We start from the raw sequence: 5,646 nt of genomic DNA on the forward strand, positions 1-5,646 counted from the left end.
CATTGATGCCATCAATGGCATAATCCGTGTTACACCATGGAGCACAAAACCACATCCAGTTATCATCGTAGGACAACGTGGGACTTACATTTCCTCGGTATGCTCGTCCTCAGGATCACCCATGAGCTGCACTACGAAAGCCCGCGTAAGAGTTTTCACCAAACGGGTGGAGTTAAAGTGCAGAGAGTTAAGAGCTCACCTAGCATATGCAACCTAAATATACCACAACAAACCAGTCACTCTGTTCAGCATCCCCAAACCTATTACCAGAATATGGTTCAATCTCCTCACCTCAGCTATCAGTCCAGCAAACCACCTATTGATCCCCATAGAAATGGTGAATCCAAAAGGCTCGTCTCAGTCAGGTCTATAGGACGAGCTGAGGGAGTAACATACCAAGTTGATCGTTGCCCCTACAACCACTACTCTACCCCCAAGCAAAACCGAGAAAGCGGATGTTGTACTAGATGTATGCATTATGATGATAGTAGTCACGGTTTAGATAGAAGAATGATTGACAGTACAAGGAGTCCAGTAATGGGTCCCCTTCCCAGAGTCCCTCGCACGGCTTTGGCATCTTAAGGGCATGGGATAGCACAATGATAGGGGACAATTGAACAGACTCGCTCAACTATTAACAGAGAAATTTGAAGGATGTAAATATTTGATCAGAGAAATTTGAAACATGTAAGATAATGAACTGTGAAGCTCTTTCAAGTTTCAATTTTGAAGGGAACTCTGTAGAGATGCAATTGTATATTTGTACGTATAGAGCATGGAAGTGTAAATTCTCTTTTTAGGCTTTCGTTTGAAGGAATGAACTGTCATGTTTTTTATTTTTCACTCATTTTCCTTCTCCAAAATTCTCGTCCAGTCAATCCAAAAACTAGACCTGGTCCAAAAACATAAAATTGAAATGGCACTCGAGCAAATTAAAGACTATTTTTTGCACAAACTAACTTATTCACCCTGAATCGTCAACAAATACCTTAAAGTGCACTATGGCTGACACAATTGATAGAATTATTGAACACTAAGAGGAAGAAAAGACACACTTTTTGATAGAAAAATATTCAGCACACTTCCCCCTAATCATACACGGCTGGAACCATGGTATTTAACAAAAGAAATTCTAGCCAAATTTTAGTCAACAACTTCTATCTACTGCACCTTACTTCTTTGACAGCATACCAGACCCTTTACAAGACCATTCTCGACAGATTTTTCATTACAAAAAGTCCATAACTTAGACAGAAAATAAGTACTACAAAAATACTAGACTTTTGACCACAAAAGTGTCAATTTAATATCAATACTCCTCCTTGACACTTTTGCTGGAAACAGCAAGGTATTTCCTTAATGTTTCAAACCTACCTTTAGACAAGGACTTGGTAAGTATGTCAGCATATTGGTCTTTAGCTTTGTAGTGCACCAGCTTCACTTCATGACTTTCTTGTGCTTCCCTGATTGCATGATACCTCATCTAAATGTGTTTTGTTTTTCCATGGAACGCCGGTTTTTTTACCATGGCTATAGCTGATTGATTGTCACAAAAAATGACAGTTGCATCAGGTTGCTTGTGATTAAGATCCTCCAATACTTTCCTCAACCAAATTGCTTAACTTGTAGCCTCTGATGCAGCTATGTACTCTGTCTCTGCTGTTGATTGAGCCACTGTTTTTTGCTTCATTGAGTTCCAACGCACAACACTTGAACCAGCATAAAATACATAACCAGAGGTACTCTTCATATCATCAAGAGATCTGACCCAATCACTATCAGTAAAGCCAGTTAAAATCAGATTTTCAGACTTCTTATACCAGATTCCCAGCTCCGCATTTCCTTTTATGTATCTTAGCACCCTTTTTGCAGCTTGAAAATGGATTTCACTTGGCTCTTGTCTAAATCTAGAGAGTATATTCGCAGCATATGTAACATCAGGCATTGTGATGGCTAGATATAACAAACATCCAACCAAACTTCTATATATTTTTTCATCAGATTTCTTGGCTCCATCTTCCTTTGTCAACTTTGAATTTTGTACCAAAGGAATGCTAACTGATTTACAATTCACCATATTGAATTTCTTCAATACTTCCATAGCATACCTCTTTTGGCAAACAAAAATCCCTTCTTGTGTTTGATCAATCTCCATGCCAAGAAAATATTGCATCTTCCCCAGATCAGTCATGTCAAATGCCTTCTTCAATTCTTCTTTCACAACTCCAATTAATGTTTGATTGCTACCTGTCATCAAGAGATCATCAACATACAGGGAAATAATGATTATTTCTTCCTCCACTTGCTTCACATAAAGTGTTTGCTCATTCATACTTTTGATGAAATCGAGGCTCCCTAAGTGATCATCAATCCTGCTATACCAGGCCCTTGGAGCCTGTTTTAAACCGTACAAGGCTTTCTTCAATAAATAGACCTTGTCTTCATTTCCTTCCACCAAGAAACCTTCAGGTTGCTCAATGAAAATTTCTTCATTTAGGTAGCCATTTAGGAAAGCCGACTTCACATCCAACTAGTGTATTTTCCATCTTCTTTGAGCAGCAATAGCAAATAGCAATCTTATGGTTTCATATCTAGCAACTGGAGCAAATGTATCAGAAAAATCAACTCCATATTGTTGAGCATAGCCTTTCACAACCAATCTGGCTTTGAGTTTGTTAATTGAACCAGGATTTAATTTAGTTTTGAACACCCATTTAACTCCTATCACATTCTTATCCTTTGGTCTATCAACAAGCACCCAAATCTCATTCTTTTCAATCATATTCAGCTCCTCCTTCATTGCAGCCATCCACTCTTTTGAATTTGCAGCTTCATGGAAGTTCAAAGGCTCCAACACAGCTGAATTGCAACTAGCATAAATATCAGCAAGTGATTTGGTTTTTAGCACGGCATTTTCTGAATCTGAACCAATATCAGATTCTGCTCCTTCTTCATTAATGATAGCATCATTTTCTTGTGGAACCAACCTTTGTATTTGCAACTTATTCAGGTACTTGTTTTCCAATTCCATGAAGAGTCTTCATAAACTTTGATATTCCTGCTGGATATCATTTTTCTGGTTTGTGGATTGTAGACTCTATAGCCTTTAGCATTGTCACAATATCCAACCAAAACACTAATATCTGCCTTTTGACTCAGCTTATCCCTCTTTGCATCTGGTATGTGAGTGTAACAAATGCTTCCAAACACTTTTAGATGAGCAACATCAAGCTTGACTCCATACTAAGCTTCAAAAGGGTTTTCTTCTCCAATGCTTTTGTAGGTAGTCTATTGAGAAGGTATATAGCTGTATTTACAGCTTCGGCCCAAAAATCATTTGGAACATTCTTCTCAATCATTAAACACCTAGCCATCTCCATCACCGTCCTATTCTTCCTCTCATACACTCCATTTTGTTGAGGAGAATATGGAATGGTCAGCTGATGTTTGATCCCCATAGCATCACAAAATTTATCAAACTGCACATTTGTATTCAGTCCCATTGTCTGATGGCCTTAATCTTGCAGTCACTTTCATTTTCCACAGATTCTTAAACTTTGAAAAACAGCAGATACCTCAGATTTGTTTTTTATGAAATTAACCAAACACATCCTTGTCAAGTCATCAATAAATAACACAAAATATCTGCTGCCATTTAAAGTGGTTGTTCTCATTGGACCACAAACATCTGAATGAATTATAACAGCTTGTATGAAGCTCTTTTGGACTGATTTTTAGGGAATGACATTCTTGTTTGCTTTCCACGTTGACAAACACCACATACACAGGTTTCATCACATATGTCAGGCATATTTTCAACAAGCTCTAGTTTGTGCAAATGCTTGAGTGAAGTGTAATTTGCATGACCAAATCGTTTGTGCCAAAGTGAGGACTCTACAACAGTACTAGAATAAGCATGACTGATCATATCTTTCCATTCTAAAGGAAAACTTCTTTGCTTCATCTCAACTGACATTAACTCATGGTTATTTGAATCTAATATAGTGCAGTCATTGCTTTTAAAAATCAATGTATAATTCTTCTCAATCAATTGGCCTACGCTAATTAAATTCTGGTCTATATCCGGCACATAGAGAACATCAGTAATAAGCTTAGTACCTGATGGAGTTTGCACTGAAATTACACCAATTCCTTCAACTTTCACATACTCTCCATTGTCAACCTTTACTTTTGATTATTATGTGTTATTTAATTCAAAAAAGATGCTGGAGTTTGAAGTCATGTGATGAGTACATCCACTGTCCAGCAACCAACTTCCAACATTGCGACACATTTTATAATTTTCAGCTGTGAATAGATGCTCCTCTTACTGTTGTTGCTGATTTTCAGCAACTTGTGCTTGTTGCTGTGTTTGTTTCTCTTTCTAGCTTTTACAAACCTTTTGAACATGCCCAAATTGCTTACAAGATCTGCATTGAACCCCTGGTCTGTACCAACACCATTTTGGAGAATGACCAGATTTTTTGCAGTGAGGACAGAGAGGATAACTTCCACTTTTGCCAGCACTTTTGTTGATATCAACCTTCTTCTTTTCATCTTGTTGTTTCTTCACTCCAAAGCTTGTTTGAGCTTAATGTTTTCCTTTGAAAAATAAAGCTCCTTCAACTTGTTCTTCTTGTCTGATCAGCCTCCTCTGTTCAGTAGCTTAGAGTGCATTGACAAGCTCAGACAATGTTATGGTGGACAAGTCTCTAGAGTCTTCAAGAGATGAGATTTTTGCCTCAAATTTTTCAGGTAAACTGATCAATACTTTTTCCACAACTCTCTTGTCAGGTAGATCATCTCCCAACAACCTTATTTGATTTACAACTTTCATCAGCCTATCAGAAAATTCTTTCACATTTTCTGATTCTTTCATCTTCAAGGTCTCATACTCCCTTCTAAGGTTTAAAACTTGCATCTGCCTTGTTCTTTCATTGCCTTGGAACTCCTCTTTTAATCTATCCTAGGCCACCTTTGCAGTCTCACAAGTAATAATTCTGGTGAAGATTGCATCAGACACGACAGATTGTATGCAAGAAAGAGCCTTGAATTTTTTTGCAACCTCCTCACTATGTTGTTTTAGTTGAGCAATAGTAGGATTTGCTCTAAGAGGTAGTGGTTCATTACCTGTTTCAGTGATTTCCCACGGTCATAAGCCTTCAAATAAGCTTTCATTTTTGTAGCCCAAAAATCATAATTTTCTCCTTTGAATACAGAAGGTAATGGAGCTGAAAAACCACTTGAAGCCATCACTCAAACTCACAAAATCACTCGGCTGGTTTTGATGAAAGGTTGCTGGCTGGTTTTCTCTCAAGAACTTGTCTCACAGTTTTTTTTTAGCTTCTTCAAAGATCAGGTGGCTCTGATACCACTGATAGAATTATTGAACACTAAGAGGAAGAAAAGACACACTTTTTGATAGAAAAATATTCAGCACACTTCCCTCCAATCATACACGGCTGGAACCATGGTATTTAACAAAAGAAATTCTAGCCAACTTTTAGTCAACAACTTCTACCTACTGCACCTTACTTCTTTGACAGCATACCAGGCCCTTATTACAAGACCATATTTGACAGATTTTTCATTACATAAAGGCCATAACTTAGACTAGAAATAAGTACTACAAAAATACTAGACTTT

Source organism: Olea europaea, unplaced genomic scaffold (assembly GCF_002742605.1).
Source record: "Olea europaea var. sylvestris unplaced genomic scaffold, O_europaea_v1 scaffold2560, whole genome shotgun sequence".
NCBI lineage: Eukaryota > Viridiplantae > Streptophyta > Magnoliopsida > Lamiales > Oleaceae > Olea > Olea europaea.